The sequence below is a fragment of the Pan paniscus genome, chromosome 6, assembly GCF_029289425.2.
Source record: "Pan paniscus chromosome 6, NHGRI_mPanPan1-v2.0_pri, whole genome shotgun sequence".
Classification (NCBI taxonomy): domain Eukaryota; kingdom Metazoa; phylum Chordata; class Mammalia; order Primates; family Hominidae; genus Pan; species Pan paniscus.
Genome location: NC_073255.2, coordinates 196,033,892 through 196,050,317, shown reverse-complemented (window position 1 = coordinate 196,050,317; position 16,426 = coordinate 196,033,892). Strand labels below are relative to the sequence as shown.

The 16,426-nt window shown below is 39.2% G+C and overlaps 1 long non-coding RNA gene across 1 annotated transcript in view; it reads left to right on the top strand.

The window, feature by feature from the left end:
- LOC134730732 (uncharacterized) overlaps positions 1-10,232 on the top strand; it is a 49,587-nt gene extending 39,355 nt beyond the window's left edge. The window contains exon 2 of the long non-coding RNA XR_010112688.1: positions 1,836-10,232. This is a non-coding gene — a long non-coding RNA (uncharacterized LOC134730732). The remainder of the gene's footprint in view (positions 1-1,835) is intronic.
- Positions 10,233-16,426: the final 6,194 nt, after the last annotated feature.

The following is a 16,426-nucleotide window of genomic DNA, read 5'->3' as shown; positions in this document are numbered from 1 at the left end:
TAAAATATAAATCAAATTAACTCCCTGCTCAAAATATACCACAAGATTCCCACTAGCCTGGAGGAAAATCACAAGTCCTGTAAGGTCATTATCTGTCCCTGGCTGCCTCTCAATCCTGTACCATTTTTCCTGTTTGCCAAGCTCAAGTCCCATTGTGTTCATTTCTGATGCCTCAACATGCTATTTGCCTGGGGGCTTTGCACTTGTTACCTCTCCGACTTCTAAACACTTCTCTTGTGTATTTCCATGACTCATACCTTTACTTTATTAAAGTCACTTCCCAAATACCACCTCTTCAGAGAGGTCTTTTACTGCACTCTCACTGTCTCCTCAACCTGCTTTACTTTTCTTCAGAGGAGTGTCACTACCTGATATTTTAAAAATACATTTATCTATTGGTTATCTGCCTCCTCTTCTAGAGTGTAAGTTCCCCAAGGCAGGGTCTATTTTGTGTGCTTCTGTTTCCCTAGAGCTGAAGACAATGGTGGACCCATTGTTGACATACAGTAATTTTTTAAAGTAAATAAATAAATTACTATATAATTCTGTTTTCATTTGAATCATATTTCTTTTTTTTATGAATGGTGGCAGATGAGGCAATTCATTCAATTCTATTATTGATGCTGCTAGTTGTTGTATTTTCCTGAATATGTCAGTAGAAAACAACATGGTCTTTGTATGTCTCTGAAAAATATTGAACACTTCACTTTGAGAAACTGTATTCTCTCCATTATTCCTACTAATGGATTCACTTAGGTAAAAACACTGACCTACAGCTTGAAGACAGTCAAGCAGAGACTAAACTCCCCCTTCCTCAGCCCTTCCTCAGCCCTTTGTTCTGTTCAAGTCTTCCACGGATTGGACAAGGCCCACCACTATAAGAGAGGGCAATCTGATTTATTCAGTTGACCAACTCACATGTTCATCTTCTCCACAAACATCCCCACAGACACACCCAGAAATGACTTCTAACGAAGCATCTGGACACCCTATGGCCCAGTCAAATTAATACATAAAACTAAACAGTATAGCCCCTTTTCACAGTCTTCTGCCCAGAAATATTAGGTTCCTATTGGACTTTTAGCCACCAGCCCCATGACTGGAGACTGCTGCTGTCGGGGAAAAAGAAAAAGAGAAAACCCTCTTTATGTACATCCTCTCCAAGTTGACTCACCTTCAAAATCTTTCCATTTTATTTTTCAGAATCCTCAGGTGGTAATCTTTTTTTCCAGATTTGTCCAGAGTTTTTAGTTGTAACCAGTGAGAAAGATGGGCTGTATTGGGCTTCCCCCACCACAAGGAAATTGGAGCCAAATTACCAAATTACAAAAAAATGTGGTAACTTTTATGCAACCTATCTTTCCTATTGGACTAAAAGGGGATACTGTTCATTTTCTAGTATATCTCTTATGTGTACGATACCTTATATCCTCAAAAACATATAAATAAATAAACAAACCAGGAGGATTTGCTAGCATAATATTTAAAAATTGAGAGCTACTGATACTTGGAATTTTCCCAGAATGTCAAACATTTCCCACCTTCAATTTATATGTTTGTCTTAGTAATTTCTAGGCATACTGAAGTTTTTTATTAAGAATTCTAGCAGTAATTTTTAGATGATGAAGCCTCCACAAACATAAACCAACCATTCATTGGCAGCTGATGAGTGGGCCATTGCACTCCATCATATTGAAATTCAATCAGACATGAATTGGGGGTTTCCCCAAATAGTTGAATCAGAAACATTTGGTGCATTTTGCTATTAAATGGATGACACATTCAATGCAGAATAGATTTCTCAATTTCATATCCGATGTTTACGTTCCCTTTAGTAAGAATGAAACAAATCTGCAGATCCAGACAGACTCACGGGATCCAACCCCATGCAAGAATTTGAGTTGGCAATGGACTCCTGTGGAGAATGAGAGAGAAGACTCACCAGTAACAGAGACCTCTTCAACTTTGGATAAATTCTCTCCAAGGCCCTGGATTTTTTGGAAGCAGTATCACAAATAAAACTGTTTATTTTTTCAAGGGGAAAAATTATAGGTTGAGGGACGGCAGGCAAAAATGTAGTGGTTTCAACTCTGTGAACGTACTAAGAGCCATTGGATTGTACACTTTACATTGGTAAATTGTATAATATGTAAATTATGTCTCAAAGCTGCTTCTATATATTATATAAATATATGTATAAACATAGTGAGATATATATATTATATATAATATATATAAATATAAATATATATATATATATAATATATATATATAAATGTAGTGATTTAATCTGCCTGACCCTAGCAGGAAGGGAGAGGCCGAATTCGGGTTGCTGCAATGGTGCTCTGTTTTTGTGGCTGTGAAAGCCTACTCCGGAAATAATCAATCTGCCAAAAACATATGCCGAGGATTTGAGGATGCTTCAGAAACCATTTTACAGATAAAATTGTCCTATATTTTTTCCCAAGGTGATTCTTCACAGTGTCATAATAATGCCATGACTCAATTAGTAAAGCTACGAGAGGTGTGAACTGAGAGTAACGTGCTGTCAGCCTAAGTAGCTAATGGTATCACAGCAGTGTCCAACAATTGGGAATGCAGACTAAGAAAGGACAGATCTCTTTCATCAACAACTTTCCATTTTTATTGTATTCATGGAATGAATCTGGCATTATTCAAATTTCTATGAAAATTGATTCCTTTTCTCCTGGGATTTTCTTTATTTTTAAAAATTGAATTCTTGATGTTTTGCACAAATACAAGGGTGTAGGCAGATATCAAAATGTAAATGACTATGTTTTTGTTTTGAGTATGTGAGTACAACATTTATACCTGAATATAGAAATTCAAAATAAATTGCTAGAGACTTGAATCAGATCAAATTCAGAACCAAAATAGGTATAAATGGCACTCACTATTGTATAAACTTTGAATTGAAATCATCAGTTTGCCTGGCCATCAGAGAAATGCAAATCAAAACCACAATGAGATACCATCTCACACCAGTTAGAATGGCAATCATTAAAAAGTCAGGAAACAACAGGTGCTGGAGAGGATGTGGAGAAATAGGAACACTTTTATACTGTTGGTGGGACTGTAAACTAGTTCAACCATTGTGGAAGTCAGTGTGGCAATTCCTCAGGGATCTCAAACTAGAAATACCATTTGACCCAGCCATCCCATTACTGGGTATATACCCAAAGGACTACAAATCATGCTGCTATAAAGACACATGCACACGTATGATTATTGCGGCACTATTCACAATAGCAAAGACTTGGAACCAACCCAAATGTCCAACAATGATAGGCTGGATTAAGAAAATGTGGCACATATACACCATGGAATACTATGCAGCCATAAAAAATGATGAGTTCACGTCCTTTGTAGGGACATGGATGAAATTGGAAATCATCATTCTCAGTAAACTATCGCAAGGACGAAAAACCAAACACCGCATGTTCTCACTCATAGGTGGGAATTGAACAATGAGAACACATGGACACAGGAAGGGAAACATCACACTCTGGGGACTGTTGTGGGGTGGGGGGAGGGGGGAGGGAATAGCATTAGGAGATATGCCTAATGCTAAATGATGAGTTAATGGGTGCAGCACACCAGCATGGCACATGTATACATATGTAACTAACCTGCACATTGTGTACATGTACCCTAAAACTTAAAGTATAATAATAATAGAATAAAATAAAATGAAAAAAGAAAAGAAAAAAAAATCATCAGTTTGCCATAGTATCACACATAATTGTGTGGTCTTTGAGTTCAAATCTCGGTTCCATTATTAAGTGCGCCATATGATTCTGGGAACTTACCCCACCTCTCTCAGCCTTTGGTTTTCTCATGTATAAACTGAGTTACTAAGATTGTTCAGAGAATAAATAAGAAATTTATATAAAGTACAGTGTAAATACTCAGTAAATTGTTCTTGTAACTGTTTTTTTCAAATTATTGTTACTAGAAACTGGACAAAATAAAAATATACATAACATAATTAATTAGTATAAGTCAGAATAGAAACGCTCTGTCCAGTTCTTCAAAACCAACCTCACCAGGCTGATAGTTCATTTGATTCAAGTCCCTGAGTTCACAGTGTTACCAAACGGGTTCCATTTGCCCACATGTAATGGAAAGCCAAATACTGAAGCACTGGATTTTTGCAGCAAGAAGGGTTTTTACCAAGCAGCCGAGCAAGGACACAGGAGTTGGGCTCAAGTGTGTCTCCTGAGTCAGGGGTTGGGGCAGGTTTTATGGTCAAGGGGTAGTGAGGCATCATCTGGTTGGGTCTTGCAATGAGGTGGTGCTAGGAAGTGTGGTCTGACTGGATCCTGCCATGGGTTATGCCAGGGTTCGATCTGATTGGATCCTGGATCCCGCCATGTCGTGTCCACTTCTTAATTCAGTCCCCGCTCCTCAGCCCAACCACTGAGGTTACGCCCATGTTGCACACTGGGTTCATCTGGGCACGCTCAAGTTATGTGACCTTCAACTTGGGGGTCTGTGGAAACTAAAAAATAATTCAAAACTTAGTCACATAAAAGTTGAACCAGATTGGTTTAGTTACAACAGACCCAGCCAGCAACTCCCTTTGAAGACTCCCTGGCTCTCTCCTGTTTCCACTCCAGACGCTCCCAGTTCATTGATCTCTTTCCCCCCCTTTTCACATCATCTGCCAGTTTTTAACACAGTGATCACTTTATCTGCAAACAATTCTGTCTTTCCTCAGGAGTCATATTCGTAAGTCTCAGGGACCTTTTGGAAAGATCCTTTTTGGCTTTCCTATGTGGTGTTTTGGTGGCACAACTCCTTAAAACACAGTATTTGGAGCTTTTCCCCACCTCAGAGAGTGGTTTGAATAAAGAAAACTTGATAGATTTCTAGGAGGACAAATCAAACAGCCTTGAGGCAAGCTGTAGTCTGTAACTATCAATCTTTTCTTTTACTTTTTGAGACAAGGTCTCGCTCCCTCACTCAGACTGGAGTGCAGTGGCTCAATCACAGCTCAGTGCAGCTTTGAACTCTTAGGCTCAAGCAATCCTCCCACCTCAGCCTCCCAAGTAGCTGGGACTACAGGTGTGCGTCACCACGGAACTAATTTTTTTGTTTGTTTTTTTTGTTTTACTTCTTGTGGAGACAGGGTCTCACTATGCAGCCCAGGCTGTTCTCAAACTCCTGAGCTCAAGCGATCCTCCTGCTTTGCTTTCCCAAAGCATTGGGGTCATAGGTGTTCGCCACCCTACCTGGCCATGAGTCTTATTCATCTGAGATATTTTGCATGGTTTATTCCTCTTATTGATGCTTTTCTTTGTATTACATTTGCATGTAGGAGGGCTAAATTTAATTCTAAGTTTATTATGCAGAAGATTTGGTAAATATGAAGGTCCCTAAGTAATTTACTTTAGAGGATTCGTTTTTTAAATTTACAAATTTCAGGCAGCAATCCAATCTCATTTTCTATTTAGTTCATTTTCGTATTTGGAACTCTTTCTCTGTTTGAATCAAGTGAAAACACACGTTTCCACAATTTCTGTTTATACCATTTACATACAATGTTAAGCCACTGGAACAATGCATTTGTGCCGATTATGCCTTAAAACAAAATAAACATAGAAGAGTTTATTAGCTTTTGATCACATGGCAAACTATATTTTGAATAATCACATAATGATTTTAACATTTCCAGAAGCATTCAAAAACCTATCTCAACATCTATTTTTGAGAGTCACAGAAAGCTTGAAAATAGGTGTAATAATCTCTCTCTTGCCTGCAGGCAAGATTATACCCACATTATCCCCAGTAAGTAGTTGTGGCACTATGGAAATGTTTTTAAACTGCTTTTATATGTACTGTAAGTATTTACAACAGAACTCCAAAAGTAAAAAGGAATAAAAGATAATCATGTTATTTTTGAGGGGCTGCTGATGAGTCTTCTTTCCCCACCCCCATTGACTGGAAGAATTTTGCTCATTTTGGTTTTATTTTTTCCTTCATACTCTCCTCCTCCTTATGGGTCTGATTATTTTTTTCCAAGAAAACTAATGATTCAGGAAAAGGAGTGACAGTTTGAGGGCAGTTAGACGGCAGTGATGAAGTGGGAGGGCCGTGGTGCCGGCACAGGGAGAGCTTTTGTGGTCCCCACAGTTCCAAAGACCGCTGCTTCCCAGGAGAGCCCATGGTCCCTGCTGTCCACAAGAATCAGGGCTGCTGACCAACAACTGATTAGCAGAAGCTTTTCTAGGTCCTTCAGGTTGCCAGGTTGACTTGGGTGCTTTGAAATGGAAGCCAAGTGTACCTGCCCAGAACCAAATTCTGTACTAGCCTGTCCCAAACCGCAGATCTTTGGAGGAAGAGAGGGCTGTGCAGGGGTGGAGTGAAGACAGACAGTTTTCTGAAGGTTTTCCAGCCCAAGTTACTGCAGTGGCAGTACCCCAAGGGTTGTCAGGAGTGAGAGGTGGGAAGCCTGGTTTGCTGAGAATTTCAGTTTAGTCAAGCAAATGAATGAGGTGCATTTGGTGCTTACGCTGCTACAAATTTAGAAACCACTAAGTTCTGACAAGTATCAGAGAATATTCTTGGCTTTCAAATTCTTAACCAGCAGCTCATTTTAATGATAATAAGGTAGGATGAGGAAGGCAAGGCTCTTCCTCCTAAAGCTTAGGCTTTGGTCGAACAATCGTTTACTCCTTTTCCAGTCGGACCTGAGGGGTCCACATGCATAGGATTGCTTCCACCCCACAGGAGCTGCATCATCTGCAGCCTGCAGCATTCTTCGGGCCCTGTCATGGTTTGAAACTGCTGTGCATTCACGCTTACACACTTGCTCATACCCACCCATAGCCTTGTTGAAATACACCTTCCAGAGGATCTGGAACCTCTGCTCACCTCCCCACATCATGACTAACTACCCTACCCCTGCCCCATCTTCACCTGTTCTTCAATTCAGTCTCACGATGTCCCTGGGGACCCTGAGAACACTTCACTGTCTTGTCTGTCTTCCACGTTCACCTTCCCAAGATCTGCTTTCCTCCATTCTATCCGAGGTTGTTGAACATAGGTGGAGAACTTAATAAACTGGACCCAATATCTTGCATTATTGATTTGCTTCCACCTCTCAATACCTGCAGACCTTCATCTCATTTTCCTCAATTTTTTCCTTGTACGTGTGTCATACACTCCTTCAGGATGAAGAAAATGTCTTATTCACCTTTTTATGCCTCAAAATAACAGATCAATATCTAACAATACATATCTAATAGATTAAATGTGTTTAAAAGTGTTTAAAGTGTTTATTAAATTGAGTAACAAAGAATAATGAGAAGAATGATTTGATTACTGCTGGGAAAAAGTCTACACATGAGAGTTGTGTGAATTGCAATATCTGGTTGGATATTGTCTTATGCTATAAACTTAGTGTTTCTTAAGCATGAATCTTATCTAAACAAGCTCACTATAAGGTCTGTTAGTTAAGGAATGGCATGTTATATTTCTCTTTAAATTCCCATGTTATTTATCCAGTGGGCTAAATACTTCACCAAATTCCAGACTAAAAAGGGACCCTAGAATTATGTCCAATAACTGACTACACTCGGATCACCTGGGGAGGCTTACAAAATCTGGCTTCTTAGGCTGTAATCAGGACCTTCTGAATCAGAATTTCAGAGGCACAGGTATACATGACTTTAGGAATTCCCTAAGTAATTCTGTTTGCAAATAGGTTGGCAGCCATGAGTATAGCCCAGTCTTCCCAAAATACAGATGAAAAAACTGAGAGAGGGCCAGAGAATTCAAGCAATTTTCTGAAGTGGGGGGTATCAGTGTCCTTTCCACACTTGGTGTGTGGGCTTTGTTCATGTCAAATTTCTTGTGCAGAACTCATGCCCTCAGTGTCACCTTACAGAGGCAGTGGACTGTCTCCTGGGCCCTTGGGTTGAGTCTGTGCTGACAGTACCTTACCTCACACTTGGCCCACACTTCCTGCCTTAGGCTCCTCTGAAGCCTGCCCTGCACGCCTGAGAGCACAGACAGAAATGGCAGGGCGTCTATGCTCCATGACACACTTCTCAACTGCTGGGAGTGGGTTGACAGAGACTGCTTCTAATTGTCAGCCTGTTCGCAGATAATTCTGAGAAGTGTTTTATACGCTCCCAGAAGGTCGTGGTGACCAACAGTTAATGCCTTCCTGTGTCAGTTTTCCTCTTTTCCATTTCACTTCCTCTGGTCTTTCATTCCTGCTCTCTGGAATAACTTTCCAGGAAACTGCGTGGACACAAGTCTTTGCCTTGGGTTCTGATTTTGAGGGGAGTCCAGACTGAGATAGTTAGGACCTTAGGATGTGGTCTGAAGCCAGATCTGATGGCAATGAGGCCCACATTGCTAGTAAGTGTCATGCACTGGCTTCAGAATGACTGAGAACTTATCTGTGGAGAATTCGAATGGAAGGAGTTGTAACATGTGAACCATTGGGCTGTGTGATAGCCCCGATAGTTGGATGGTTTAAGGGCAACTAATCATTAAAATAATTTTAATGATTGTGGACTTAGTTGGCTTTTAAATGCTTTGGAAGCCTTGAAAACACAGTGGCAGGCTTAGGATTAAGCAACCTGGCGAGAACTGGTCCTTGTGGGTTGCTGGGATGGCCCCCAGGACACAGTGTGTCCACAGCAAATGAACAGGGGCAGTGGAACTGCCTGGGCCAGATGTTGAGGGAGGGTCAGGAGGCTCAGAGAGTGGGTTTCTCATGTGATGCTGATACACTCTGCTGGGAGACCCTGGAGAACGTGCCCCCGATAAGGCCATTGAGGAGTTTCCTGAGGAGCGGACACTGGTGTAACTGAGAAGTGTGGGGTGCTGACCCCTGGAAGCTGAGGCTAGCAGTGGGAAATGCAGCCACAGAACGGGGGTCCTGGTATCAGTTGGGACTGCAGGGTTCCGGAATGGCAGCAGCCAGTTGTTACAAACTGCTAGGAGCAGGGTGGGCAACAGCAACACAGCCATAAAGAACAAGAAGGAAACCTGGGGATGTGTGTGTCTGGAGCCCTGGGGGTCAGGATGATGGCAAGTCACTCATGGTGTGGAGAGACAGATGGACAGCAGATGCTGACTGAGGGTGTTACTTGAATTGCATAACAGACAAAAAAATGAAGTTGCTGAGATGTCTGTGTTGTCCTGTCACGAGGTCACTTGGCATTGCAGAAGGTAGGAAATAAGTATCCTATCTACCAGCCTGTGGTCCAGGCTAGCAGGGTTGGAACTGAGGAAAGTAGATGGACAGGGTCTGTTCAGAGGCTCTAGAATTTGCTGACAGATTAAACCTAGGGCAGGGTGGAAGCCAAATCAAGGATAATGCCCATGTTTTGACTTAAGCAGTTTGGTGGACAGTGGTGCCAAGAATACCAGGGTAGGGCAGGAAGAGGAGCCAGCGTGGAGGAGCTGAGAGTTCTCCTTAGAACAGGCAACATCTGAGGTATCTGCTAGACACCCAAGGGGCAAGCCAGATAGGCCATCAGGTACAGGAGTCTAAGACTCAACAGAGACATAGACTTGGCTAAGACTGGCACAGAGGTAACCACCACTGTGTGAAAACACCTGAAGAGACAGTGTGGATAGGGTGGACAGAGAGCCAGTGGCACGCCCCTGGTGCGTGCTAGTGTTTAAGTTCTGGTAGAGGAGCAGGGTCTAGCAAAGGAAGCAGAGCAGGCAGAGCCAGATAGGCTGCAGGAAACCCAAAGGATTCTGGAATTAAGAAGTTGAGAAGAAAGTATTTGAAGTGGGAGAAAATATAAAAGGACAGTGCGACCAACTGTTTTGAACCCTGCTGAGAGTTTGAATAACAGCCAAGGACAGAGAAGTAACTGGTGGAGGCCAGTGATGATGTTGACAAGAGCCAGGTCAATAGAGTGGGACACAGTAGCCTTTTGAGAATGAATTGAGGAGAACCTGATGCTACCACTCACGGTCATGGTGTGGAACAGGAAAAACATGGGGTTTCAAATGTGCAGGTCTTCGTGTTCATTACAAAGAAAGACCAACCATATTTTTAAAATATTTTGCTGTATTTCGTAGCTTAAAATATTGAGAAAAAAATGATCTGATTTCCTAAAGAGACCAGGTGTTACAATGGAAGACCTACTTTCTAGGAAATAAAATTCTCACATGAATCCTGAGGAGTTCTCAGATTGAACTGTGTTTCTCTATTTTGAGAGTAGAAGTTCAGAAAAGTAGTAAAGAGTAAACAAAACAAATACGACATAGATTTGGAGGAGAGAAAAATGGATGGCAAATCATGAGTGTCCAGGAAGAGATGGAGCTAAGGCCAGGAAGCTGTCCCAAGGCCACCGTGAAGGGGAGAGAAGATGTAGCTGGGTGGAGCCTAACACATTTGGCAATATGAATGACACACTATCTGAACCTTGTAATACTTCAGTTCACTTTTATTTTTACTATTTAATTTTGAAAAGAAAGTAGAAGTCATGAAATATGCTAGTAATACAGATGTATATTTGTGTAGATAAAATGCGTGTATTATGCATTACACACTGATCCCTTCATCACTGAAATCTAAACACAGCTTATGTGTTGTGCCTTACCACGCCGTTATTCACTGTGTTGCACCTACGTGAATTATCACCATTACAGCTGGGATGGCATGGAAAGATGAAGCACAAATACTCCTTGAAGATTCCATGTTCTAACCATGAGTACATGGAGTGGAAATAAATTAAATGTAGTCAGTGAAGTTCAAGTCTATTCACTTGGAAAAGCTTTATTTGTAGCTCCACCACTACTAACCCTTACAAGAATTTTAAGAGCAGGCAACAGTCATCGCCAATGTTTCTTGTAGCCAATCATGAACCCTTACATGCCAAAAGATGCCTTGGAGTACTGGGAATTTTGTTAATGATATTTTGACAGGCTAAAATGTTTTATAGCTTCTAGGTAAGGATGCTCCAAGTCTTCTGCAGAATGAAAACAGGTTCTTAGCCACAAATCAGGCTGTCTGGTTTCCATCTAACTTACCATAGACTGCCTAGAATGGGAATATTTCATCTGACCTGGCTTTCTCTGCAGCGTTAATGATTATCCCAGGAGAATATTATTTTTTCCAGAGCAGATTCTGTTTCATTTTCAGTCTAGCTGCATTTGGTGTCTTTGAACCATAAACTTCAAACCTATGAGAGGGAATGTTGTGTTGGCTTATTGTATGTGAAGCTGCAATTGAAGTTGAGTTCACAAGAGAGTCCACATGCAGGTTTAATTATTCCACAGCTTTGTTGGAATACTTTTCCCTTGTGTTTGCCAAACACAACTTGCATTGAAAATTAATGTTTACAGTGGTAATATAAAGCTAGAAAATCTGTCATATTTGACTGCTATGTTTTCATTTGTTTAAGTAAAACTCTGTCTTTAATAAATAAAAACGTAATTTGAATTACCAAAATCTTGTTTTTATACCAGAAGTGAGGCTCAGCTAACATGTAAATGCTAATTCCCCTTATCAAAGGAAAAGACCTCAATGAGAACACTTGTAAACTGAAGAATTAAAATGTTTTTTGTGTGTAGCTCTTCTCTGTTGTGAACATTAGCTGTCTCTGTTTTTCTAAAAAAGTGGATGTAGCAAATGCATTAAGCCACCTACCCTAGGCTTCTCCAGATTTGCCATGTAAACAATCCATAAATATACAAGATAAAGATACCCTCTAGTGTGATCGTGAGCTATGATTTATCTTATAAAGAAAACATATGACGTGAGTAGATACTGAATCTCTTGGGGAAAATGGGGTCTTGCCTCCAGTTCCCACAGACAATGTTGATGTCTTGTGGGAGCGTCGTTTGCGTGGTCACTACTTTCTCTCATGTGCCAGGAGCAAAGAGCAGCCGAGGATTTGGGATCCGGCAGCCAGAGCCTCAGAATCTTGGGGCTGGCTATTCAAATTTTTCCATTTCTGTCTCTGAGAAGTCAACTGAATTATAGGATTATGTGCAACTTTCCAATTTATCTCTGTCTGGCAGCTGGAAAGTCCATGCTTCCTGGAATTTGCTGAACAGAATGATCTGAAGCCACCTAACTTTCTGCTTTACGGCAAGTTCAAAATTGACCTTTGTCTTGGGAAGAAGAGCAGCATCCAGCTAATTGCAGTGTTGTTTTAAGTATGTGTAATGTAGCATGTAGTAAACACCACTGCAGAGATGTCAGGATCACACAAAGCCAAAATAAACCCTTTCTTTGAGCCACAAGAACTGAAATTGTTTGAATTCATTCCCTAAAAGATAATATGTGCTTTGAATGGAATTTGACTGAAAATGGCCTGAATACATCCCAGATTTCTATAGAAATTAGAATGGTGTAGAATTTTTTTCTTAAGTGAATAATTTCCCCATCTGCAACGTGGTGATAAGCATGTTACTTGCCTCTTGGGATTATCGTGAGAATCAGATGAGAGGAGACAAGCTGTTCCATGCAACAGGCTATTGAGTCCCAATCTGAAAACAAAGACAGGCACATATCTGAACATCACCATTTGAATAAGTTGAACATCTTGAAACAAAATGATCAATAAGTGCTTTCACTTGAACAGAACTCATTTAATATGTAACAAATTTCAGTGAAAGTAAGAACTCTTGAGTAGAGTTTCCAGAGATCTGAACTGAACATAGAATGCTTAGATTTTTTCTTAATAATTGTTTATCTATTTTTCTTTTATACATTTTTGAATTATTGACTACTTTTTAAATTTGTTATTTAATTTTAATGACAAACTATAATTGTGTATATTTATGGAGTACAATGGATGTTATGATATATGTACCCAATGTGGAATGACTACATCAAGCTGATTAACATATCTATCACCTCATATACTTATTTTTGTGGTGAGAACATTTGAAATTTACCCTATTAGGAATTTTGAAATATACAATACATTATTATTAACTAGGGTCACCATACTGTGCAGTAGATCTCAAAAACTGATCCCTCTTCTCTAATTGAAACTTGACCCCTTTGACCAACATCTCCTCAACTCCCACCCCAGCCCCAGGTAAACATCACTCTGTTCTCTGCTTCTGAGTTTGACTGTTTTGGACTCCGCATATAAGTGAGATTATGAAATATTTGTCTTTCTGTGACTGGCTTATTTTACTTAGCATATGTCCTGCAGGCTTATCCATATTGTTGCATGTGATGGACTTTCTTTCTTTTTTAAGGCTAGATAGTATTCCATTATGCATATATACCACCTTTTCTCTATCCATTCATCTGTTGAGGGACACAGGCTAATTCTTTATCTTGGCTATTGTGAATAGTGCTGCAATGAACATGACAGTGCAGCCATCTCTTCAAGATATTGATTTCAATCCCTTTGAATATATGGCCAGATGTGGGATTGCTGGATCATATGGTATTTCTATTTTTGTTTTTCTAAGGAAACTTTATACAGTTTTTCATAATGGTTATACTAATTTCCACCTATAACATTCAAGGGTTCCCTTTTCTCCACATCCTCACCAAGACTTATCTTTTGTCTTTTTGATAATAGCCATTCTAACAGGTGTGATGTACTTCTTATTGTAGTTTTAATTTGCATCTGTCTAATGATTAGCAATTTTTTCATATACCTGTTGGCAATTTTTATATTTCTTATTCTTTGCCTATTTTTTACTTTCTGTATTGGTATAGATTCACAGGAAGTTGCAAAGATAGTAGAGAGGTCCTGTGTACCATAGTACCATATCAAAACCAAAAGAATGGTTCTTGGTGCAATGTTTGTGTATAAACCTCTGTCGGGTTTGCATTCATAATCATAGCTTGAAGATACCACTTCTACTCGGTTGGCCACAGAAGTAGGTAAAAATTTAGCTGCCCCCAAAAATATCTCTTCTATTGGCAGGCATAGTTCTCTGTAATCTCATTTGAATCACTTTGAAATCTATGAGTCATGTCATGATCAAAACAGGACTTTTACCAGTCCTCTGAAAAATTTTTTGTAGTTTTTATCAAGCTTGTGGAATGATAAGCCAATTCTAGCCAAAAGTTATTGTGCTAATGTTAGAATATTTGAAACTAAAACATAACTTGTAACATTAAAAAACAGAAAATTACTTGAATATTCAACAATAATTTGGTAAATGATTTTTACAAACATATTGAACTATTATGCGGTCCTTTATAATGACAGTATAGGAAGACTTTATTGACATAGAAAGATGTTCACTGTGTGTCATTACATGAAAAAGCTTATAAGGCAATATATTCAGTACCTATTGAAAACAATGGAAAGATTATGTACCAACTTGTTAGAACTATTTTATCAGTTTATTTTCATTTTATTATATATTCTTCCTTTTGTAATCAGCTATATTGTTGTATAACTTGCATGCAATAACATCTTCTTATTTTAAGTGTGTAGTTCAGTTACTTTTGAAAAATGTATGCAGTCATATAAACACTAGCATTATCAAGATAGAGAACATTTCCATCACCCTCCAAAATTTCCCCTTTCTTACCACCGGCCACAGGCAACCACCCATCTGCTTTCTGCCACTATATTTTGGGTTTTCTAGAACTTCACATAAAATGAAATCATACAGTATGCAGTCATTGTGTTGCGTTTTTCTTCTTCATAACACACAGCAGTTTTCAACATCATTCATAGTGTCATGTGTATCAGTAGTCCATTCCTTTTTATTGTTGTGTCATTTGCCATTGTGTAAATATACCACGATCTGTTCATTATTTCCCAACTGAAAGGCAGTTACCTGTTTCCAGGTTTGACTATTATTAAAAAAAGTTGCTATGAACATTTGTGTACAAGGCTTTGCATACACCTAGAGTAGAACTGCTGTGTTAAACAGTGGCTGTACATTTAACTTTATAAGAGCATGCTACACTGATTTTCAAAGTGGCTGTAACATTCTGTATCCCACCAGCAATGAGAGTTTCCGTTTCCCCACATCCTCTTCAACACTTGGTTTAACACTTTTTTGTGTAGCCATCCTGGCAGTTATGTAATAGCATCGCATTGTTTTTCACCTGCATTTTCCAAACGACTAAGGATGTTGAACATTTTCTCAAGTGCTTTATTCTTTATTGTCAATGTTGTGTCTTCTATTGGTCATGTGTCTGTTCAGATTTTTGGCCTATTATTTTAAAATTGGGTTGTACATCTTATTATTGGCTTTTGGGTGTCATTGATATAGTGTGGATACAAGTCCTTTATGAAATACACTTTCCTTCCAGCCTGAACTTTGACTTTTTAGGGTTTTTAAACAGGGTTTTCAGAATAGGAGTTTGAATTTTGAAAAATCCCAATTTTATCAATTATTTCTGTTATCCATGTTTTTGGTCTCATATCTGGTTCATGTTTGCTTAACCCAAGGTCATAAAGATTTTCTCCTACATTTTCTTCCTGAAATTTTAAAATTTTTTCCTGTAAAACTTTTTACATTTTCTGTTTATGTCTGTGATGCATTATCAGTTAGTTATCTTTGTGTTTTTTTTGTTTGGTTGGTTGGTTTTTGTTTTTGTTTTTTGAGACAAAGTCCCTCTCTGTCACTCAGGCTGGAGTACAATGGTGTGATCTCGGCTCACTGCAAACTTCGCCTCCCCAGTTCAAGTGATTCTCCTGTCTCAGCCTCCTGAGTAGCTGGGATTACTGGTGTGCACCACTGTGCCCGGCCAATTTTTATACTTTTAGTAGAGACAGGGTTTCACCATGTTGGCCAGTCTGGTCTCGAACTCCTGACATCAATTGATCCAACCGCCTCAGCCTCCCACAATGCTAGGATTACAGGCGTGAGCCACCATGCCTGGCCAGCTAGTTATCTTTGTATATGGTCTGAGGGTGAGGGTCACTGTGCTCTTTCTCCATGTAGATGTCCAGTTTCTTGTCCAATTGTTCCAGTAACATGTACTGAAAAGTCTATCCTTTCTCCATTAAACTACCTTAGCTTCTTTGTCAAAAATAAATTATGTTTGTTTATAGCTGGTCTGTAGTTCCATTGGTCTATATCTCTATCCTTACACTAATGTCCCATGGTTTTTATTAGTGCAGTTTTATTATACCTTTTTAAATAATGTATTGTAAGTCTTCCAAATTTGTACTTTATCAAAATTGTTTTGGCTATTCTACGTCTTTTGAATTAGCATGCAATTTTATAATCAGCTTATAAATATGTACAATAAACTCTGTTGGAATTCTGATTGAGGTTTTGTTGAATCTTTAGATCAATTTGAGGACAATTGACCTTGTGACAATAAGTCTTCCAATGTATTGACATGGTATCTCTCTTCATTTACTTAGGTCTTTAAATTATCTTGGTAATATCTGCTATTTTGGTATACAGATATTATAATACTTTGTTCAATCCACCCTTGAGTATTTCATATTTTATGATACTATTGTAAGCTGTATTA